This window comes from Thermobia domestica, chromosome 3, assembly GCF_964235325.1.
Source record: "Thermobia domestica chromosome 3, izTheDome1.hap1.1, whole genome shotgun sequence".
NCBI lineage: Eukaryota > Metazoa > Arthropoda > Insecta > Zygentoma > Lepismatidae > Thermobia > Thermobia domestica.
The window spans coordinates 58,105,663-58,131,574 of NC_137456.1; the positions used below are offsets into that span (position 1 = coordinate 58,105,663).

Below are 25,912 nucleotides of genomic sequence, written 5' to 3' on the forward strand. Positions count from 1 at the left end.
AAAAACTTCTCGAAAATCGAGACGAGAGAGCAACAAGACCTCGTCAAGAATTGAGACAAGGCGAGACTTGTACAAAATTTACGAGGCCGTACAGGGAGCAACACTACAAATAAAAAGTTGCAACCAAGTAACAAATAAATAACTTTATTTTTTTATTTTATTTTATTGATATTTACAGTATAATTCAAGTAAGGGATTGTTTAGTTGCTTGCAGTGTTTTTTTATATATATATATATACTGCACTAGTATGAATGCATAGTTTCTAATGCAGTTCGACAGATGGCGCAGAGAAGGCGTTTAAGCTAATGCCATCTTACGTGATTGCTTGTAAACGTTGACGAGTGACCGTATGAAAAAAAAAAATCAGTTGGATTTGCATGACATCTAATGTCTGCTTTCCTTATTCTTTTTTCTGTAGGAAAGTTGCGTCGTTCATTGCAATCTTTATGTAAGGTTGTGTAATTATTTCCTTTCGGAGAAACGTTTATTATGCAGTTACTGTATTTATTTCTTTGCTAAGTTTTGGAAGAGATTAAAGAGTGTACGAGGAGCATGGTGGCCCAGTCATGGAACGCTTACCCGTCTGTGATGCTAGAGATTCCTGGTTAATTATTTCCTTTTATTGTCTATCCGTCTCCTTTAACCTATAGAACATAGTGGTGGGACCAACAATAACATATTTCAATCTGTTTCACTTTAGATTAACGTTGTGCAAAAGTTCTTGCGCAAGCGAACTTAAAGTGCAGAATTCAGGCCTTTTTAATCTGAAGGGAATGCAGGGTTATTCAAAAAGAATGGAACGGGGCACGGTGAGTCAGTGGTTGCCCTCCCGGCTGGTCTAGTGACTAGCCTGTGCACCTTTTAGTGCATGTGGTCCCGGGCTCGATTCCCGGTGGAAAAGCCTTTGGAATTTTAACTGTCCTCGATGCTTCTTCTGTCGTGTCCCTGTGGTTACAGGTTACTGAAGAAACGAAAAAAATAGGAAAAAAACTCTTGTAATAAGTAGTTAAGCAAGATAATATGGCACGTTCGTTGAATCAATTAACTTGTTTTCTTAAAAAAAAAAAAAGTAAGTTTGTGGTGGACAACATCATGTCCGTGGGTTTTCTTGGGGCACTCCCGTTTCCTCCCACTTTCTCATTCCACCAATTCTTCCATCATCATCATTCACTTACTTTAATCATCGTCTCTCTTAGCCTAACGGTCATAACCGTGGGACGTTAAACTGAAATATTTCATTTTTTCAAAAAAGAATGGTGCCAAACTAAAGCGTATTTCTTTTGCACTGAAACAAACATACAAAAGCAAAATTGGACGAAAAGTATATATATATATATATATATATATATATATATATATATATATATATATATATATATATATATATATATATATATATATATATAAAAGATCGTAAAATTTTGAGAATATAAATTACTTCAGCTCGAAACTTGAAATTTGGACAGAGCATAGGATTTGTGATGTAATATCCCACTAAGAAAGGATTTTTGGAAATTTGATGGCGAAGGGTGGGGGAGGGGAAGAAGGATGGCAATCATTGGCTTCAAATGTTCATACTTCGCAATCTCTGAATGTTAGATACATGAAATTCGGAATATGAACTCCTCATTTAAAATATCGTGTTTCAGCATTTGCTAATATTTGACCAACAAAGGAAGAAAAAATAATATGGTAACAATTGTTATAATTAGATAGCCATATCTCGAAATTCGCTCTGGTTAAAGACATGAAGCTTGGTATTTAGAATTTTCATAGCGTTTTTCGACGTTTCCCCTACAAGGAAAGGAAAAAGGGGTTGCGGTTGCAATTGTTAAAATATTATATTAGGAATATATATATATATATTTAAAAAAAGCAACGTTGTCAGTTCAGTAGGCTGTTCGCTTGGGTCTTCAGCGTACAACATTGTTGTGAAATGAATTAGAGCTGTTCTAAGTTCCCTCGCATAATGTATAAGTTCACTATGTCGTTATTGTGTGTCCTTAAAGAGACACATACACGCAGACGCATGCATGAAGAAACCTCCAACATGCATGAAAAATGATAAAATCACAGGCAAGTTGATCGTGTATGGCCTCGTTCATGCATGCTTTCAAAATCTTCTGTAAACATGCATGATGGCTTTGCCGTTCTTCATGCAAGTTTACCGTGTATGCAAGGACGCCGATCCTGGGCGGGGGGGGGGCGAGGGGGCCCGGGCCTCCCAAAGCTCATGTGAGCCCCCTCATTGTATTTGTAAATTTACAATATTTGGCATAATTTGAATGCAATTTGTCTTAATGGCTATACTTTCTGCATCTGAATGGGCCCCCCAAATTTACAGAGAAATCGGTGCCCTTGCGTGTATGTGCTCGTTTATGCAAGTTGGTTGTTTTATATTTAGGTCCGACAATCACGATAGCGGAAGGAATCACGTGACTCTTCCTCCACATTCATTCTTTTAGTAAGTTGAACAGCAAGTTGGTACGTGTTTGGGCAAAAGTTCTTCCAACATGCATGATGAAGCAAATCTTTCATGCAAGTTGATCATGCAAGTGAGCGTCTATGGGCCCCATAACTTTCCATTCGAACAGCCTGCTGAACTGAAAACGTTGTTTTTTTATTTATTTTTTTTATTTTATTTAACATAGAGCTCCTTACCAGTGTGGTATGGTTAGAGAAATTCACTATTTTAGATTAGAAACCATCTCTTTTCCATTGTCTTATTTTTCATTTTTTTTTTTTTTTTTTTGTTTTTCTTTTTTACTCAGCTGGCCTATGGTCCCAGACTTTTGATACACCCTGCTGATTACATAAAATCGTTTATTGTGAGAGCTCCTTAAAATCGTAGACTTGCAAAAGACGAATAGAACATTCTCCATTCCCAGCTTTAAGGAATGTCTCAAGATTTGGCAAACACCACACAAAACCACAAGAAGAGAAAGAGAAGAAATGATTTACATGAAATGCAGACAATAAAGATAGAGAAAAAAGATGAAGAGACGTTGCAACTAAAAAAAAAAAAAAAGTAAGTTGAAGAAGAGAGAGAGAAAGAATCGTAGTGTTGAACTGTAAATCAAGTAAAGGAATAACGCTCAATCTAACTTGAAACGGCCTGCAGGAAGCGTTCCCGGAATTCCCCGTGGAGAGACTGTGACTTCCAGCACATGCCAAACTGCTTCCGTGAAACCCTTCTTCCGGAACTTTTGCCAGACGTGGCACCCGATAACATTGTTTCTTCTCATTCATCTTCTATTACTGTAGCGTTTCGCACTGGGAGTTGCGTTACGAGTTGCGCGATTGCTTGTCTAACGAAGATACTGATTATGGCTATGATTTTAATGACTCGGTTTTAGAACAGTCAATGAAAAAGTCAAGAGAAACAGGAAAACATTTCAAGCATTGATACTTCTGACTTCCTTAACCCATTTCTCAATAACCTTATCTTGTTCTCGGTATTCACTTATCTTAATCGTTCAGCTTTGATTTGTCCCTCGCCCTGTGTCCATCTTTACCCTGCCCCTCGTCCTGTAATTATCCTTACCTTCCGAATGGGTCCTCACCCTATGTATACACCTTTACCTCCCAACTCCGAATTAGCCTTTGTCCTGTTCTCACCCTAATTCTTTACTTACCCTTACTACTGGGCGGGGTTAACCCATCTGGAGGCCCCGGGGCTAGACAAAATAGTATGTGGCTACTGCTGGTGTCCTCCCACTTGCGTACCTTCCCATTTCCGTACATCCTTCCCAGTTGCGTACAAGTAAGTGCCAGATGCAATGAAATGTCATGATTTAAGAGCGAGATAAGAGTTCCCATTTCCGTACAGGTTCAATAGCTGGCACTATTTCTGTGAATTTTTGTTAGTTTTTGAGCAGAGGGGGATATGGAATCTAAAGATTTCGTTTTGAGTGGCAGCTACGGCGAATAAGAATCCTTGAATAGTTTCGTTTTGTAGACTGCCTAGCAGACCAGCACGACCTTCTTTATTGACGGCACGTTTAAGAGTTACAACAACCTTTTCTCCCAATTTTTTGTAATTCATGCAGATATATGAAGTTCAATAGAGGAAACTAATCAATTCCAGTGGTTTTTAGCCTTCTCCCGAACAAGAGATAGCATATACAGGGTGTTTCAAAATAATACCGACAACGTTTGGGAGGTGATTCCTAACACCAAGATAAGACAAAAAATATAGACCAACCTCGGTGCACAAATGCTTCCTTTTGGAGTTACAGGCTGCCCAAAACGTGGGAAAATGAACTTTAAAGGTCCATAGCTCCAAAACTATGAGGCCTACCGTAGTCGGGTCAAGACTTTACTAAGGAACTAATATGTGCTCTATCCAAAAATACATGCTTCAGAATTCCTGCAGTACTTTCGCAACAATTTTTATAGAGGTAGTTAGTGAGTACTTTAGACTATATGCCCGTAACCAAACTGCCTGTACAAAAATGGTTGCGTGAGTACCTTCGGATTCTGAAACACGTATTTTTGGATAGAGCACATACTAGTTTCTAAGTGAAGTCTTGACCCGACTACGATAGATTCCATAGTATGGACCTTTAAAGTTCATTTTTTCATTTTTTCGGCAGCCTGTAACTCCGAAAGGAAGCATTTGTGCACCCAGGTTGGTCTATACTTTTCGTCCTATTTTGGTGTCAGGAATCACGCCCCAAACGTTGTCGGTGTTGTTTTGAAACACTCTGTATATGAAAGGTTGAAGTCCTGAATTGCAATACTGAAGTTGTAATGGTAGGCTTCAAGGAAGCAGTAATAAATTCTTTTAAGACAATTTTCCCTTCAGCTTCCTTATGTGGGTGCAATTTTCACTTTAACCACTGTCTTTGGTGTAAGATACAGGATTTGGTCTTGGTTACAGAATACAAAAACAATGACTTCAGGTTCGAATGTTTGCGTCATTAGCTTCCGTTAGAAATAGACGACAGTGGTTGACTGTATATTCAAGAAGACATCCCCTAAGCTTGAGCAGTTCTATGGATATTTCATTGACCAGTAGCTAGAAAATTATACAGTCCCAATAAGCATGTGGAACTGTCATGAAAAACGCCATAGAACAAATAATCCCGCAGAGGATTAGAATAATAGATTAAATACTCTACTAAACAAGCAAAATCTTCATGTCATCAAATTAGTCCGTTTTCTCAAGTTAGAAGCCAGGACAAGTGACTATGCTTACGGCAGAAAGTATCTCAACTTGCAAGGTAAAAGAAGAAAGTATACAGCATATGCAGCTTGACAAAAAAAAAAGTTTTGGGTAGTTTTTATGTTTCAAAAGATGTTAGATGATATTTGGTTGCACTTTCATATATTCATAAGTTGTCATAAACTGTAAATCGTATATATATACTGATAAGCATTATTTATAGGTGGTGGTAACAACGGTAAACGGCCTACTGCACATAATCCAAGATCATTGAAGATTTAGATATTAATTCGACGACGACTCTTTATAAAAGCCGACTTCTATATCCCTTTGATGTGATTTGTGAATTCATATCACACACATTTCGGGGATACATTGATCGAATTTGAATTCAATGTGAAGAGTTGAGTCAAAAAAAAAAAAAAAAAAAAAAACCAATAGTATGGAAGGCATGTATGCATCTTTTCGTATTTCCTTGAGCATGCAATTCCATATTTTCCTCTCCTCAAACTTCATTAACCCTTTTCCGACTGAATATGTTTCTTAATATAATTTGACATGATAGTAAATTGTGGGTACATCAGACTATATAAAAATAAATTTTGCTTCTATTGTTGCTCAATAATGCTGAGGGGAAAGGGACTCAGGAGTCCCGTCAGGCGAATAGCCTTTGACATTATAACGCGCACAGAAAAAGTAATTATGAGCAAAGAAAATGGGACTTAAAAGTCCTGACAGTCGGAAAAGGGTTAAAATACACAGAAACAATGTCAGTTATTAAAAATGTACGGAAATGGGAAAACTTTTATCAATATCAAAATATGGCATGTCATCGCCCATGGCACTTTTACGCATCTGGGAAGGATTTCGACATGTACGCATCTGGGAGGTAATCCTACTGCTGACTTCATATAGTACATTTCTGTGAAAGTATAGTAGGGAAGTTAAGGGAATATGTTTCATATTTTTGGTCATATTTTATTTTATGGCGATGATTTTATCTTCATGATTCTTTTTAGATAGTCAGTTGAGATTTTGATCAGAGTGGAGGCTATAGCCCCCGAAGTGCACATTAATCCGGTCCTGTCTTACCCTCTAATTCCAAATTGACTCTCACCCTGTGCTCATCCTTACCCTCCAATTCCGTATCAGCCCTTGTCCTGTCTGTACTCACACTCGCCTTCCAGTTCTAAATGGCCCCTTCTCCTAAGCTCACCCCACCATTCAACTCCGAAATTACCTTCGCCCTGTCCTTATCCTTGCTTTCCAAATTCGAATTGGCCCTCGCTCTATATTCAACCTTATCCTCCAACTCCCAATTGGCCATCGCCCTGTGCTCACCCTTACTCACCAATTCCATATTAACTCCTGTCCTCACCTTCCAACTCTAAATTATCCCTTGCCCTATGCTCACCCCACCATCCAACTCCGAAATTACCCTCGCTTTGTACTCACCCTTATCTTCCAAGTACGAATTAGCCTCTCACCGTATTCACCGCCACCTTGCCCTATACACAACCTCATCCTTTACCTCCGAATTGTCCTTCGCTCTGTACTTCTATTCACTCTCCTTCTTCGAAGTATTTTCACCCTTTACTTATCCTTACCCTCCAATTCCAAATTGACCATCGTCCTGTGCTCACCCTTACTCACCAATTCCATATTAACCCCTGTCCTCACCCTCCAACTCTAAATTGCTCCTTGCCCTATGCGCACTCCACAACCCAACTCTAAAATTACCCTCTCCCTGTGATCACCCTCACCTTCCAAGTACGAATTCGCCCTCGCTTTGTACTCACCGATACTTTCCAAGTCCGAATTGGCCCTCGCCCTATACTCAACCTTATCCTCCAATTTCGAATTAGCCATTGACCTGTATTCACCCTCACCCTTCAACTCCGAAATGGAACTAGACCCATACTCATCCGTACCTTCCAAATTCAAATTGGCCTTCGCCCTGTACTCTTTTTACTCTCCAACGAAGAATTGGCACTTGCCTTCTAGTAATCCCTAACTTCAAACTCCGAATTGAACCGTGCCTTGTACTGACCCTCTAACTTAGATCTTGCTCTCCATTCAGTCTCATACCCTACCACTATTCTAGTTCTTAAACTCGATTGGCATTTACCCTTCAATCACCTTCCATCTCCGAAATGAAAGGAGCAACTTCTGTAGAGCAACCTTCCTGAAGTTGACTGTATACGGTATGGTTGAATATTAAAATGCGCACAAAAATATATAAGAGCGGGTCGGGGAAAGACAATGATATGTCACAGATTCTAATTTTCAAGTAAGCTGGAAAAGAAATTTCAATATTCCTATGCAATACAATGTATTGACATACCAAACAAGCTTAATTTGCCACCTACAGGTACATCTCCAAAATTAAGCTACCTACATACTATTCTGTTATCCGCAGGGTGGAAAAATTATGATTTTTTCAAAAATGATTGTTGTTGATTTTTTTATTTAAATTGATTTTTTTTTAAAATTTAAATCACATCTTTCTCCTCGTATAATACAAGTCGCGAACTGAAGAAAAACATTAGGAATAAGTATTAAATTTTAATTATGCCATTTAATCGAATGTATTGGGATTGCATTTTAAATTAATCCCCAATCGTTAACCTATTTCAATCCCAATGTCTTTTAAGCATTAAGGAAAAAGTACATCAACGTGTATCAACATGGCACTTTTTTCTTTTTTTTTACAAAAGTTATTGATATTTGGCAGGGGCATATTCAAAAAGAAAAATCGGGTGGTCCAGAACTAGCTTGTGACACGAAATACATATAAAATAAGTAAATTTCGCCTAAAGTTTTGTAAAATGTATATACAAGAATTTTAAGTTTCGGAGAGAGAATCGATCCCCCTTAAATACGCCTCTACTATCCGGGAACAAACGAACAGACCCGCAAACAAAACAATTTTCGTCTTAAATGTGGAATGATGATTTCCCCGGTGGAATAGTTAACGATTTACAAACTCTATATGATACGAAGAGAAGAAAGCAGGATTCCCCCGTTATCCTTCAAAACGGGATTTTCCCTAACCATACTCTGCATGTAACACTCGTTTTCATACTGTGCTGTACATACATGTGCGTCTCATTGTATTATGATTATTATCTTCCATATCGAATCAACAGAAGAAACGGAATTTCACTTACTTTCACATTAATTTATTTCGGAATTTGATTTAAATCAACGATTTTTATTTTTAAAAATTAAATTATTTAAATCTTGATTAAACCCTCCATAGCCCGTGTAGTTAATTGTAACATCAAGTCACGTGCACGGAGTCTCACTCCGCAATATTTATTTATCTTATTTTAATGTGTATTTTGTTTTGAAGTGATATTGAATTGTTTAATATTTTCTTTGCAATGCTTTTGACAATTTCCCACATATATTTTACAGCACAAACTTTTTTGCGATTTTGTACAACCCTAGCTCTGAAACTATGCACTTTTCACCATAGGTCCATATGAACTTTTTCTCTAATTTTTATCTGAGGAATCACCTCTTATAGTTTGTCGGTCTAGTTCATTAGCACCCTGTATATATATATATATATATATATATATATATATATATATATATATATATATATATATATATATATATATATATATATATATATATATATATATATATATTAGGGATGGCCACATTTTTCGGAAAAACGGAAGACGGAAAATGTGATCTCCGGAAACTGGAAAATCATTTTTCCGGAAATGGCCATCCCTTATATATATAATGGATGTCACGAGATACAACTAATGAACGAAAGTACAAAACAAGATAGGAAATGGGATTTTTTAAATAAAATTCTGTCTCCTCAGTCTCACATTATGCGTAAGTGGGTTAATATTTGGTTACAAGGGGATAATTCATTTAGTTCTATATTATTTACATAATCAAGTAATAATTAAGAATAATCTGTAAACAAATACTGGCAACAGTGATTAACTTAATTTATTTTATTATTATTATTTTTTTTTTTACACATACATATTTTTCGTTCGTAATGTTTAACCCCTGAAATAGGTGTCATCAAGAAACCCCGCCCATTTGGCGCCTCGCACAATGACGTCAAAGACAAAAAATACTCACGGTAGAAGTAAAAAAAAAAAAGTACAAGAACTGAAGTAAAGAGCAAGAGTCAAACGTGTCGGGTAGGGGTAGGGGGTTAGGTTAAGGAGCAGAGAGGGTGTGGCTCGACGAACAGGAGGGGGTTGTAGAGAAAAGCAATTGATGGGACACTGGGGGAGGAAAAGAATTTGGATAGGTGAGAAAAAGGGGACGGAACTATTTTAGTGGTGGCTTAACACAACGTATAAATAACTTCGTGTAGAGAAATTTGGCAAAGTTTAATGGGGGGTGACTTTTCTTCTTTCTACATATATGACAGACACGGCGGCGAGATCAGTAGGAATTTTCGAAGACCCTAGGACCGTAGGAAGTTTCTTCTTCGTCAGGTAGGATAAAGATCCAACAAATATACTAAATGCGGAGGCACACCTTTCCGCTGGCTATTTACGTTATTATCTTCAATAGAGGGGGAAGGAACATTGCCGTCTCCCCGTCATTCCTCGACGGCTTAAACGCCTTTTCTAACTGCTAACTCACCAAGCAAACAGCTGGACTTAAAGACAGCTATTCTTTAATGTTTGTTAGGTGGATTTCTGTTATAACAAACGCACTAAGGTCGTAGAAACCTCCGTCAAACAGTTCTTTATTCATACTAATATTATCAGAGATATCAAGATGAACAGCTATTTAGACAACGAGGCACATATTTGAAATAATTTATAGAATTGCCACAAAGATAGGTGTTAGTGTAAAAACAAACTAATAATGGGTACCAATTGAGGCTATTCAAAAAGCTTAAGTCATTTCTATATTAAAATAAAGTAAAATATTTCTTTTAAAATGTTTTCTTTCAAAAAAGCAAATCAAAGTAGAAAAATAGAAAATGAAATAAATCGTACTAATTTTTTTTTAAATCGTACTGAAAAGTAAAACTAAGACAAATTGCACTAAAAAAGTAAAAGAAATCGTACTGAAAAGTAAAAATAAGACAAATCGCACTATAAAATAAAAGAAATCGTACTGAAAAGTAAAAATAAGACAAATTTCTCTAAAGAAAAAAGACAAATCGCACTAAAAAATAAAAGAAATCGTATCGAAAAGTAAAATAAGACAAATTGCACCATAAAAGTAAAAGAAATAGTACAGATAAGTAATAATAAGACAAATCGCACTAACAAAAAGTAAAAGACATCGTACTGAAAAGTAAAAATAATACAAATCACATTAAAAGTGAAAGAAATGTACTGAAAAAGCAAAAATAAGACAAATCAACTAAAAAGTAAGGGAAATGTACTGAAAAGTAAAAATAAGACAAATCGCTCTAAGAAGTAAAAGAAATCGTACTTAAAAGTAAAAAATAAGACAAATCGCACTAAAAAGTAACAGAAATGTAATGAAAAGTAAAAATAAGACAAATCATACTAAAAGGTAAAAGAAATCGAACTGAAAAGTAATAATAAGACAAACCACAATAAAACGTAAAAGAAATCATACTGAAAAGTAAAAGTAAGTAAAAGAAATCGTGCTGAAAATTATATATAAAACAAATCGCACTAAAAAGTAAAAGAACTCATACTGAAGAGTAAAAAAATAATAATAATTAAATCGCACTAGAAAATAAAACAGATCGTACTAAAACTTAAAAGAATAAACAAATCATATTAAGAAGTAAAGAAACAAAACAGTACTAAAAAGTAAAAAAAAAAAAAGTGTTTACAAGAGAATTACTTTTTGAAAGTTTCTATTTATAAATAACTAAAAATAGATGGATGGGGCGCGTTCATATGTAATAGGTAATAAAATGTGATTTTATCAGCGTCCCGTTCAGCAGTTAGGCTATGTGAGACATGGATGGATCCTTATCTTAATATAGAATCCGAATCACATGAGTTTCCGCTAGGAATCGAACCTGAATCTCCAACGCCAAAGGCGAATATGCTATCCATATAGCCATCCACGTAGTTCATGATATAATATCAATTTATTAGGCCTATATAAGTATACGAATGGGCTCTCCATGCTTTTCTTTCAAATCATGCATAAATTGATTTTTTTAAGTGTACAAGTGGCATTGAATAAGTTTTGCACAGATGGTTTGTTATTAGTAGCAATATGATGAAATTTTAGGTAAACTATTTTATCCTTTGACTACAAGACCATTCACTCAATGTAGCCTGAATCTCCTCTGACGCATCTCGCTTAACATTCTTTCCATGCCTTCAACGCACTTTGGTAAAATCCAGGTGGCTGACTTTTACACCATTGTTTTACACAAGAAATGATGGCCTTGCCACTATCGAATTTTTTTTTTCTCGCAGGTGGGCCTTCAGACAACCAAACAGAAAGAAATCGGGAAAAGGAGCCAAGTCCGGAGTATAGGGACGACTTCCCATTCCATTTTCATGATTTTCTGCTATCATCATTGCTGTGTGATGCTTGGCATTATCATGATGGACGTCCCTCGGCGATTACTGCCCGAGGAATTGAAAAAAAAAAGAGAATGTAGAAGAAAGGAAGCGGGCTGAGATCATTATGTTAGGTACAATCCCGGTATTTGCCTCGTATGAATGGGAAAACACCTCACTCAGGATGACTGGCGTGAAAAAGCTGGAACTCCTTTTCGACCGAGTATTCTGACCGGGAATCAAACCCGGGACCTCTCGCATTCAAAAGAGGTAGCGTTGGCGACTACGTTATGCGGAGCCACAAGGTTAAAAATACACTCGGAACGAATCATAGATAAAGTAACAAATGGAAGGCAAAAGTTTTATTTACCCCGATTTGCCATGAGATCGTGACGCCATGAGATCGTGACAGTTACACAAGATATCTACTCTGATGTGGCCATGTCCGCTCGCAACGGGAGTAAGAAGAGCAATTGCCTCTCTGGATTTTCGGAGGATTGTTAGTTCTTAGAAATACATGTCAAAGTCAAAGTAAACTAATTTACTCTCATACACTATAGTACACAATGCATTTTTTATACTTATATTAAATACTATAGCGTTATAGTTTATTTAGTGTTTACTTAATAAAAATATGTGCTTAAATAAAGCCTAAGCATTGTATAATAAATGTATCATCTGTATGGTGAAACGAGGTGTAATGAAATGAAATCTTTAAGTTTTACGTCCTATGGTTATGTCGGCTAGGCTAAAGGTGACGGTGATGATGAGCAATGAAGGAAATGATGGAATGAAGAAAGGGAGAGGAAAGGGGAGAACATCGAGAAAATCCACGCACACTGTGTTTATCCACCACAAAGTTCACTTGGCTCGAGCTGGGCTCGAACCAAGAACCCCATGCACCAGAGGTGAACGCTTTACCACTGAGCCACCGCGTCCCATTGCAACGAAATGCGTGTGCATTCGCGACTATGCTTGTGTGTCAGTTTTTTGTTCCTTCCCTTGTAAATGGTCTTTTGCCCCTTCCTCTCCGTTAGCAAAAAAACTATTCAACCAAAGAGATTCATCTACTGCTAGAAAAAAATAAAGGGTATTTTGCAACTGTGGATGTAGAATTGTCCAAAATTAGCTAATAGGTAAACCACATTTTCTATAGCTAATCAACATATGGAACGGGTTATATTTAGCCATACAAATTGCTAAATTGGTAACATTGCGAATGAGGAAGTGTTAAGGATAGTTAGGGAGAAAAGAACAATTTTGAATGTACTTATAGAAAGGAATATAAGTTGGTTGAGTGAGGTCAGTGGCGCTGGCACTCTTGAGAAAAGAGACATCAGTGGTAATCAGTATTGTATCGTTACAAAGATAATGGGGGACTACTTAAAATATGCATGGATTCATTTATACAACTTGTAAGTGATAAAGTGTGTACAAATTCCCTTAGTTGTAGCGATAAAATATTGGTTTTTAACTATGCAGCTTCCCTCAAGAACATCCATTGGTAGAGTATTGGCTAAGCACGAATTGTATACTGAGTGTAATGAATTTATAAGACTTGAGTTTGAAAAAAAAAAAAAATCATCATATTGTATCAAATATATCAAGAAGTTTTATTCTTAGTCAAATAACCAATATTGTTTCTGTATTTTTAGAACTAGCAATTGTATGTAAGAAAAATATAAGATACTTAATTAGGTAAAAAAGAAATTTTGACAAACAGTGACAACTTATCGTAGACTAATGATGTTCTCCGGCAGTCACGTAACGTGGAAAGTAATTAGGAGAAAAAAAAAAAAAAAAACAAAGTTGTCATGGAGAACTTCAGGGTCTGAATGATGAAAGTTATTGCAGATAAAAAGGTAAAGGAGAGTACAGGCATCATCCAGACATCAACCAGAAAATCATTCAGTATTGATTCAGATTTTAATCCAACGAGATAGCTGTACTCGGATATGGGTGGAAAATTACTATTGTTATCGTAAGTTGTATTTTTCACTTTTCTGTATCAAATGCTGTCATTTTTTTTAGGCCCCAAGCTAAACGAATTGGTTTCCCGAGTAAGAGTAGAAGAAATTTATTTTGTATACTTAGTCTTTTAAATTCATGGAAATAAAGCCTTGCTTTTTGTAGAAGAAAGGAAATATTAAACTATTGATTTGATTTGACTTTACCCTTCAATTAATTTGATATATGACAGGCAGAGATACTTGGCTACCGAGAATAAACATTCAAAAAACTTGACTACCACACTATTTAAACATGAGGGACGTGATAGAAAGTAAGCTGGAAAGAAAGAGGGTGACGAGCGAAAGAGGTTATAATTGATAAACAGAATTACATTGGGAAATAAGAGATTAGGAATTAGATTTCTGGGCTTTCGGCATCTACGTCTATGTTAGGCCGTCATGTACGAGGATTAGGATTAGGAATGAGATTTCTGGGCTTTCGGCATCAATGGCCATGTTAGCCCGTCATGTATGAGGATTAGGATTAGGAATGAGATTTTTGGGCTTTCGGCATCTATGGCCATGTTAGCCCGTCATGTATGAGGATTAGGAATTAGATTTCTGGGCTTTCGGCATCTATGGCCATGTTAGCCCGTCATGTATGAGGATTAGGAATTAGATTTCTGGGCTTTCGGCATCTATAGCCATGTTAGCCCGTCATGTATGAGGATTAGGAATTAGATTTCTGGGCTTTCGGCATCTATAACCATGTTAGCCCGTCATGTATGAAGATTAGGATTAGGAATGAGATTTCTGGGCTTTCGGCATCTATAGCCATGTTAGCCCGTCATGTATGAGGATTAGGATTAGGAATTAGATTTCTGAGCTTGCGGCATCTATGGCCATGTTAGCCCGTCATGTATGAGGGATGACGTCCCTCGGTGATCAGACTATCCGAGGGAAGGGAAGGAAGCGGCCTGGGACCTGTATGTTAGGTACCAACCCGGCATTTGCCTGGTGTAAATGAGGAAAATCTCGCTCAAGATGGTTGATCTGAGAAAGCTTTTACACTTTTACGACCGAGTGTCTCCACCAGGAGTTCAACCTGGGACCGCTCGCACCAAAGACGAGAACGTTAGTCACAACGTTATGCGGGGCCACTAAATTGGAAAATAGCTCCATCAAGACGAAGAGGTTAGCAGAGCATGTTGAATGGAAGCTTCTCAGTTTAGATTTGCTTTTTTTTATTTTGATTTTTAGTTTAGAGTGCCTTTCAACAGCGAGGCTATATGAGACATGATCATAAACCTAGCACTTTAAACAAACAATTAATTTATTTTAATTTCACTTCATTGTAATTTAGCAACGATGAAAAGTAAATAAATAAATTTGCCAGATATTCATAGTTAATTTACTAAACATTGTACAGACATGCTCGTAAGTAAACTAAAATTGGCATAAAGCCATTTTTTAAAAAAAGTAAGTAATATCAACAAAACAAAAATCTTAATGGAAAAATTCCATGCTGTTAATGGAGTACAAAGTCATTCCTTATATTTATTGTCGTTTTGCAGTGCTCTTCGGTCATTTTATTGAAAGAGATGCATTTGAAGAGACGTTAAATACACCGAGGTGGCCAATTTCATAAAAGAATATTTTCTCCCATAATATGTCCATCTTCTGTTTGGAACCGGATGAGGATTTTTCCTTTTATGTCCTTGTCTTTCCCAATCACTTTTCAAACTTCCCTTCTTCCTCTTCTCCTTTTCTCAGGAGAATAAATGGTACGGAGAAACTTTCTAAAGAAGCAGTGATTGTCGAGAGATTTCTGACTCAATAGAATTCGGCAAGAAGCCAATAACAAAGGGAAAGATAGCAGGAATGGGGAGAGGGCTGTGTTCATTGGTACATTGGGTCCAGAAAAAAAAAGTAGAAATAGCGACGCATTCATAGTGAGCGAATAATACGAAGTTTATCGTCCTTTCACACTTCAAAGATCTTCAATTCGCACGTTAAAATTTCCACTGAGAGTATTAAGTGTGATATACAGATATTCTAAAGCAAAGAAAAATAGTCATAAACTTTTTTTTTAATATTATGTGGGACAGTGCTTTTTTTTTCTCAGTAATCTTGTTACAGCGTAACTAACCACTGACAATATTAGCACCAGTGAAGGCTTTGAGGGAAGTCACATTAATAAAAATTTAAATTTTATCGCTATCATTAGTAAAAAATTTAAATTTTATCGCTAACATCAGTAAAAATTTAAATTTTATCGCTAATATCAGTAAAAATTTAAATTTTATCGCGAACATCAGTAAACATTTAAATTTTATCGTTACAAACTCTTTTACGAACAAGTTGTCGGCTTACGAACAATATTCGGGAAAAGAGCACACACACACAAGCCTGTATCAGTAATTCTGTGCAGCTAGTAGTGCGTTTGCCCAAAACATTATCTTCAGACTTATGTAATCGAAAACTACTTTTTTTTTGTTCTTTTTTGCACTTTTTCTGTTTTTCTTTAGCCCTCATAATGATTTGTTTTGTTTAATATTATTTATTTGTCTTTAATAATTATAATGCCAATTTCAAATATCTTTAAGTTTAATGCCCCACGGTTATGCCGGCTAGGCTAAAGGAGACGGTGATAATGAGAAACGAATGAAATGGTGGAATTAAGAAAGTGGGAGGAAACGGGAGAACCCCGAGAAAACCCACGCTCACGGTATTTGTCCACCACAAAGCTCACTTGGTGCGAGGTGAGATTGAACCAAAGACCCCGTGTACCAGAGGTGAACGCTCTACCACTGAGCCACCGCGGCCCCCAATTTTAACCTATGTTCTTCATAACAGAAAAACAGTTTTAAAATTAAAAAAAAAAAAAAACAATGCCACGAATATTTCTGTTTGCGAACGGAGTTACGAAACGGACTAAGTTCGCAAGCCGAGAATCCACTATTGGCAGGAGTTCAAATTGTTCCGATCTCACGTAATGCTGTAGGTTCACATCTCATATAGCCTCGCTGCCGAAAGGGACACCAAACTGAAATCCAAACACAAAATTCCAGGGTTCTTTTGTAAACATATATATGTTATTTTTAATCGATACGACTTCCCTCAAGAACTGCCATTGGTTAAGAGCATCGAGGCTGTATGAAGTGGAACCTATTACTTAAAGTAGAATCTGAATCTCTACTCAGATTTGTATCGAAGGCAAGATTCCTGTGCCTCAGATATAAACCGGCGAGTAACAATTGGCGATCTTTACTCGGATAAAGCAATACTATAATGGTTCATGTCAATGTGTGAGTCAAGCAAGTTCAGTCTCACATAACCTCGATACTGAAAAGGGACATTACATTTGAATCAGTTGAAGTAGGAAGTGAAAAGGATGCAATTTTGAGGGTCTATTGGAGAGTGGAATTTACTCTTTTTTTTTTTTTTTTGTATATTAATATCCCCTTCAGTACCGAAGCTATACCAGAACTGCACCTAAATTTTAACATGGTATCCGAAATCCATGAGTTCCCACCCGAAATCGTTTTCCGTTCCTCGGGCGCGTATGATAACGAAATAATTGTAATTATGCTAAGATTTTAAGAAAACTTATTTAAATTCTACAGTAGTATTAGTTTAATGAGAAAAATAAATACCGGAAGATGATGTATACGGCAGCCGATAGATTACTTTGATATGAACAGTCATATAACTAAATGTAAAACCTCTTGCTCAGTTTTTGAGAAGAACTAATTTGTTTATAAATCTAAAAAAAAATATGTTGTACAATACTTCACACATGCCACTTATTGGGGTGAAATTGATTCTGAAGGGCAGGTAGACCATTTTAATCCTTTCACGGGAATATTTCGAATAACTACATACCGGATAAAAAAAAAAAAAGTGAATGATTTTTCTTTTGTCTCAAAAAGGATCTTTAATGATACTAAAATTCGCCACCCTCTCCGCCTCTTAGGGTGAAACTGGAGACAACTTAGAAATCTTAAATGGGATCCCTTATTTCTTATTACAGTTTCAGATTCTCCAGAAAAACATGCATTAGATTTACTTATAATGAGTCAATTTTCAAATCTGAAATGGGAAGCCCTAGCTTTTATTGCAGACTTACTTTTAAAAAAAGAAAGAAAAAGAAAAAGTTTGAACCTTCAAATTTGAATTTTCTAAAACAAGCACCCCAAAGATGAGGGGCGAAGAATTTTTTTTAAAAAGATAATCCAAATCTTCAATGAAAAATGAGGGCTCCCAATAAAGATTTCAAAATTTATCTCTTACCTTCAGTGGTTGAGCTGGAGATGTTAATCGTAAATCCATCATCATCATCACCATGATCATCATCATCATCTGAAGACCAAATATTTTGCCATTATTAGCAGGTCATTTGAAGCCCCGCAACTGAAAAACTTCCACGCTCTTTAGCTAGCCTCTTCGTCATCACATACGATTTTTCTGTTTTGATATCGTCTTCGACCTCCTCTCTCTCTTTCCTCTACCACCATATCTTCAAGCACGTTCCTCATGATACAATTCATTTTTAGCCAATGTCCCATAGATTTTCTTCCTCTTTTCAATAATGTCTAAAATTGTTGTTTCCTTCTCTCACCTTCTCTCATTCTAACACCCTCTTATTTGTTTTCAACTCGAGTAATACAATTCTCTTCATTCTTCTCCGCATCCACATTTCGAAAGTTTTTCATCATTTTTGCGTAATGTACATATTTCTGCACCAAACATTTTATGAATCTTTTTCTCAACTCTTTATTCAAGGTCCCACAAAATAGACTTCCCTTTCTCCTAAAAGCTTCTTTCGTCATTTGTATCCTTGCTTTTATTTCACGTTCGTACTTCATTTCACATTTCATACAAAAGTTTCGTATTGTAATAGAGAATTGCATTTATTCTCATAAAGTAGAATGAACAGCTTTTTTACTTAGATTATTAGGAGAGCAGTTTTGTTACCCTCTCAAAAATACGGAAGGAAAAATAAAGTTGTTTCTGCATATATCTATTACAGAAACACCCCCAGGATTTTTATTCCAAATGATGGCACAAGACAAGGTACAGAAAGAGAATCACGAATGCACATAGTTAATACTTCATACACACACACACACACACACACACATATATATATATATATATAGGGCCGGGTCCAGAATTGTCTGAAGGGGGGCACCAATAACTACCAAAATAACCAATCACACTGAAACTCTTCAAAATGACATATGGCAATATTCCTTACCCCTGACAAAACTGATGCATAGAACGGAGGAAAGAATTTTAAAGAGAGTCGCAAGGGTTATGCAGAAAAAAATGTTATCTTCTCCTGGTTTCTGTTTTTTCCTTACTTCACAAATGCTATATTGTAAATGCTTGATGCATCCTTTTCCTTCAACCTTTTGAAAATCAACTTAAACTATTGCTTTTGCAAAGCTCTGCTTTCTTTTAAACCCCAAACTGAAACATGATGGCAAGAAGTTTCGGAAAGTGTTTCTATTTTCACCACCGCTAGCTTCTCATTTTAGATAGTGTATATTTACAACGAAGGGAGGGGTGTACACGTGCACCTTTGTACCCCCTAAATCCGGCCATATATATATATATATATATATATATATATATATATATATATATATATATATATATATATATATATATATATATATATATAAAATGATGCACAATGCATAACTTATAACTTTATGACCTACAGGAATATGTTAATTATTCTAGTGGGTGAGCAAGCAAACCTAATACCTTCTGACATATTTCGAGAAACTGAACCCCTTTCAAAAGAGCGCCTGCAAACTCCCACTGCAGACGCTCATGTACTCGTGATACTGCAGGCGTCAAGATATGATGGAAGAAAATGACGGGTAGAAGCAAAGTAGATAACCTCAATGGAGAATGTTATACCAAGACTAAGACTCCCAGATTTTCAGACGAAAAAACATCCAATGAAAATTTACAATATACCGGGTAGGTCAAAATGATGTTCCCAATTTCGTTAATTTATTATTCGAACAGTAATGAGCTTTTGTTGACAACACACTTTTTTTCTGGAATATAATCTTTAAAAAAATTATCTTTCCATTGCAGAGGAGTAATTACATAGATGTCCATCACAGAGCAGTTTAGTCGAAGTGAGCAATATGGCTTTTACAGGTCACAGAGCGATCCGTTTACTTGATTTTTCATGCGACTAAGTCCGTTGTCCAAATTCAACGGCATTTCTGTGGAAAATTTAGGGTATTTATGCCGCCACTTGCTACAACTGTGGTTGAATTGCGTTAGTGCATCATTGCAACTGTGACCAATATGGACCCTAACATGCTGGGAAGAGTTTGGCAGGAACTTGACTATAGACTAGATGTTTGTCTTGCAATTCGTGGATCGCATATTTAACATTTATAATATTAGAAAAAAACTATTTGAGTTGATAAATCAGTGTGTGTAGAAGAGTATGTTAATCTGCTTGATTGTCGATAATTAATAAAAATACTTTCTTTAACCATCGCATGAACGTTATTAATTATGTTTTGGAGAAAATGGGGAGTTTACGAGTTTTCAACAACTTGCTGGAAAATGGAGGAAATGATGTAAATCCGAAACTGTCCCGGCTAAACTGGGACATTTGGGAGCCCTAATTGAGACTAATTTGTTTATCCATGGTGACTCAGTGGATTCACGCTCACTTCTGACACGTGAGGTCTTTGGTTTCGGTTGTCCACTAAGTAGGCTTTGTGGTGGACAAACACCGTGTGCGTGGGTTTTCTGACGGTTCTCCCGTTTCCACCTTTCCATCATTCCACCATAATCCTATCATCCATCTCATCAAAACCGGCTCCCTTAGCGCCTGTGTATAAACGTTGGGACGTTAAAAAAAAAAAAAGTTAAATTTGTTCCGTTCGGGCTCGAGTAAACTTGAGGGGACACGGTGGCTTAGTGATAGAGCGCTTACCTCTGGTGCGTGGAGTTCCTGGTTCGAGCCCCGACCATGTAGTAAGTTCATGGCGGACAACATTCGTGTCCGTGGGTTTTCTCGGGCTGTGTGTGAGTTTCCCACTTTCTCCTTCCACCAAGTCTTCCATTATCATTCACTTACCTTACCCATCGTCTCCCTTAGTCTGTTGGGCATAATCGTGGGACGTTAAACTGAAAGATTTCATTTCTAGTAAACTTGACAGCTAAATACACTATTTGACTTTTCATAAAACTAAAATGGAATTGAAGAGTACAGCTATCAATGACAAAGTGTAAAAATTTACAAATATTTCAACTATATTATTTTACTATTCCCCAAAGGAAAATCTTTTTTTTTTTTTTTTTAACTTCTTTCTTTCTTCTGTGAACAAATAGTAAAGAAAAATAGTCCTCACAGTTGATGAACAGAGAACAACTAAGTATCCACATCATTTTGAAGCTTTGAAGTAAACCAAGAGAAAATTTTGTCACCTCATAATACAAGAAAAGAAGCCCCCCCAAAAACATTCCTTTCATCTGTTAAACAGAATTCATGCGTGAGCACACACTCACACACATACCACAGCACAAATATAACAGACAAGAAGAAAAGAATGAATGAATGAATTACAGACAGCAAATAACAAGCGACTTGGAAAAAAAAAAAAAGGTCCCTTGTATACTTCCAAGATATTCAATTCCCATCCACCCTTAAGCAAGCACGGGTGAAGGTATATGGAGCAGAGTTGCCAACATACAATATGTATTTAGTACTTAGAACGGTGATTTGAAAAATCACTAAATCTCGGAGTATCATTTCATGGTTTCCAATGGCGAAACCATAGGAGGGGGTCCAACGGGTCCGGACCCTCACCCAAAAACTTCCAAACTCGAAATATACTTGTACACTTTCTCAATAAAAATATACTTGTTTAACAGAGAGATGATTGATGTAGCATGAAAATTTAATCTTTACACTTCATCTCTCTTATATATATATATATATATATATATATATATGTAAAACAATGTAGTTCTATATTTTCTTTTTCTGAAAATATATGTGAAAGTATTTTATAAATACTTATCATCTTTTCGTGTAGGGATGCGCACGAGACAAGATTTGTGGATGTCTCGTCTCTAAAAATGTATATTTCTCTATTGGAAGAGCCGTGTCTCGACTCAAATGTTGTCAGGAAAATCCTGTCTCGACTCGTCTCGTGCGTATCCCTATTTTCGTGTGAAGAATAATATCCCCTTCAATAGTATGTAAATAGCGGCTTGTAGTATTTAACACCTCCCTCCTCCCAACAAAAATTTTTGAGTGCGCGTCTGCATGGGACTCTGTATATGCTATTCCCAATCCTTAGCTTATTTTAAAAAGTTTACCGTCCTATGAATATTTACCAAAACCAAGGGAGGTGATAATGAGGTACATTAGCGTCTATGATAATGATGGAATGGAGAAGAGGAAAAAAACGAAAGAACTCGATAAAACTCACGCATGGTGTTCATTCCTTAACATTTACATTATCCACAATACTACTACTACTACTACTACTACTACTACTACTACTACTACTACTACTAATAATAATAATAATAATAATAATAATAATAATAATAATAATAATAATAGTAATAATAATAAATGAACACATAATGGAATTGGTTGAGACTTAGGGCTGCCTACGAAAAATGTTAAAAATTAATGCAACAACTATTCTCGCAGAAAAAAAAGCTAGTTTGGTTTTTGCAAATTTCTTTTATATACTTGTTTAACCTATCTTTCCGTGTGATAAGGAAAATTGTAAGTTTGGGGGAAAGAATACTAAATTTGCGGAGTAGAATGGTAAATTTTGGGGGAAAGTATTAAATTTGCGGAGTAGAATAGTAAATTTTGGTATACAATGGTAAACTTGGGAAAAGAGAATATCAAATTTGGGGAAAATATTAGATTTCAGAGTAGAAGGGTAAATAAACTTTGGAAAAAGAATATTAATTTTGAGGAGGAGAATGGTAAATTTGGGGCTAAAATGTCAAATCTGAGGTGAGAAAATATTTTATTTGGGGGTAGAATGGTAAATTTGGAAGAAAGAATATTATGTTTGAGAAGGAGAATGTTAAATTTGGGAAAAGAAATTGATAGATAAATTTGATAGAAAGAATGTTGAATTCAGAAAGGAGAATGACAAATTTGGTGGTAAAATGTTTAATTTTAGGGGGAGAAATATTAGATTTGTGAATAGAATGGTACACTTGGAGGAAAGAATGTTAAATTTAGGGATAAAATGTTAAATTTGAGGGGTAAAATTATATTAGATTTTGGGAGTAGAATGGTAAATTTTGATGACAGAATATTGAAGAAGAATGGTAAATTTGGTGGTAAAGTATTAAATTTGAGGTAGGTAAATATTAGATTTGGAGGTAGAATGGTAAACTTTTGGAAAAGGATACTAATTTTGGGGGTAAAATGTTAAATGTGAAGGGTAAAAATATTAGATTTTGGGAGTAGAATGATAAATTTGGAGGAAAGAATATTGAAATCAGGAAGAAGAATGGTAAATATGGGAGTAAAATGTTAAATTTGAGGGGGATAAACATTAAATTTAGGAGTAGAATAGTAAACCTGGGGGAAAATAATATTAAATTTGGGGAGAAGAATGATATATTTGTGGATATTGCTCAAGTAGTTGGGAAAAGGAAATCCTTGTACGAGCTTGCAGTCATTTATAAATGAAATGAAATGAAATCTTTAAGTTTTACGTGCCACGATTATGCCGGTTAAGCTAAAGAAGACGGTGATCATGAGAAACGAATGAAATAGTGGAATGAAGAAAGTGGGAGGAAACGGGAGAACCCCGAGAAAACCCATGAGCACAGTGTTTGTTCACCACAAAGTCCACACGGCACAAGGTGGAATCGAACCAGGAACCCCAAGCACCGGAAGTGAACGCTGTACCACTGAGCCACTGCGCCCGCTACAAAGATATTGAATACAAATCAATCAATCAATAATGAGTTACTAAATTTAGTAGAAAATATTGACAAGTAGCAACCCTGATACGGAGAATATTTTCTAGCTTGTACGAACAAGACGGATTTTCCGAAAATTGTCGCTTGAAAAACAGAAAAAAGGAGAACCGAAAGCAAAGAATGTTATTTATGAGATTTACTGTATTTATCACACCTTTTCCCTATTGGCAAAAAGGTATGAAGAAGCTATTTGGGGAGAAGAAAGAAAAACTTAATCCTCTAATACTATTATACGCACATGAGTGGAACAGCTATGACAACGCAATGGAATTCAAATAACATTTGGTGCTAATTCCCTTCGGCTTATAGTTGAGCACACACACTCGGTTAGTTGCTTTTAAAAAAAGCCCTCAGGAACACACACACACACACATATATATTGACACTCATATACCCTCCGCCAACTAATTCTTCTCCACCTTTCCTTTTCTTCGAGATTTCATTTATCCATAACTATCCTTTCCATCTTTCGTTTTTCCTCTAGGTGACCATTCTTCATTATTAAGCTTTCTTTAACTTTCGTTTCTCCCTCAAGTGTTTTCGTTTTACACTACATGTAGATTTGTGCTTTCAACAGTGGTTTATTTTTGTGAATTTTGTAGGAAAGAGATCTCGGCTAATATAACCAGATTTAAGAAATCTTAATTTTTTTTCAGTGTTTAAAATAATAATAATAATAATAATAATAACACAGCCAAACACACACACACAATAACAGTTCTGTGCTCTGAACTCCAGAGTATAGTTTCGATGTATTTGTTACCTCAAATCCAAATTTCGAAACCCCAGAAAGATAGACCTTCTCTTTTTTTTTTTTTTTTTTTTTTGTTATAGGCGAAAAACTTGAGCAATATTAGTTAGGGAGATACACGTAACACAACAACAACAACAACAACAACAAAAAGATTCTGTGCAGTGGATTCGATGTAAGTATTTTGTTACACAGAATCCAACTTTCGAAACCCCAGGACGATTGACCGTGTCAATTTTTTGTTCGCGAAAAATTTGAGCTATTTTGGGTAGGAGGACACACATTTTTCGCCCATAAAAAATTGACACAGTTAATCGTCCTGGGGTTTCGAAAGTTGGATTCTGTGTAACAAAATACATCGAATCCATAACCTGAGGTAAACTGCAGATTTTTTTTTTTTTTTTTTTTTTTTTTTTTTTTTTTTTTGTAGAACTATATTACGTGTATCCTTCCTACCCAAAATCGCTCTCAAGTTTTTCGCCCATAACAAAAAATTGACAAGATCAACATTTCTGGGGGCTTCAAAATTTGGATTCTGTGTAACAAAACATCGAATCCATACCCTGGGCTTCGGTGTACAGAACTTTTATTTGTGTGTGTGTGTGTGTGTGTGTGTGTGTGTGTGGCTGTGTAATTAATATTGATTGATTTTGAATTACTTCATCTATCAAGCACCGTGGCTATATACACTGTAGGACGAACTCTACAGTTTAAAGCGAGAAAAAATGAATTTTTCAGTTTAACGTCCCACGATTATGCCTGTTAGGCTAAGGAAGACGGACGATTAAGTCAATTGAATGATGATGGAAGGACTGGTGGAATGAGAAAGTGGGAGGAAACTAGAATACTCCGAGAATATTCACGGACACGATGTTGTTCACCACAAATTTACTTGTCCGGGAATCAAACCAGGGACTCCATACGAAAGAGATAAACGCTCTATCATTGAGCCACCTTGCTCCCCCCAGTTTAAAATGAGATTCTAAAGCATCGTAGTGTGTTCGATGCTCTCCAAAGAGAGAACCAAATATGATTATTTTAAGTCAAAGACACACACAGTAACCACTAGTTTTTCTGGCAACTTATTTTTTAGGGGAGGGGGAATTCGAGAATTTAGGTATGTTAAACAAATTATAAAATGAAAAAAGAAAACATATTAACTTTTATCACGTTTATAGAGTTATGTCAAATACATATTGTTATTTTCAAAGACTTTCTGCTTTAAAACAAACTGATCTTCCAACATCAGTTATCTACTAAGTGTCTGATGTTTTAATGCAGTAACAGGAAGAACTGACTGTACGCTAAGTGATGTAACAGTTAAAGCTTTATTCAATACTTGCACAAACCGAACACTATGCAACCTGTAACAACGCGTAGTAGTGTGGGTTGTCTAACTTTGAGGGTTTCCGAGATACACTATACTGTTTGAACCTCTAGAACACGTGACTACCCAACTTTATTCAATACTCGCACAAACTGAACACTATGCAACCTGTAACAAAGTAGAGAAGTGTGGGTTGTCTA

At 36.1% G+C, this 25,912-nt stretch overlaps 1 long non-coding RNA gene across 1 annotated transcript in view; it reads left to right on the forward strand.

Moving 5' to 3' along the window:
- Positions 1-13,529: 13,529 nt before the first annotated feature.
- LOC145680410 (uncharacterized) overlaps positions 13,530-25,912 on the forward strand; it is a 31,645-nt gene continuing 19,262 nt past the window's right edge. The window contains exon 1 of the long non-coding RNA XR_014130643.1: positions 13,530-13,649. This is a non-coding gene — a long non-coding RNA (uncharacterized LOC145680410). The remainder of the gene's footprint in view (positions 13,650-25,912) is intronic.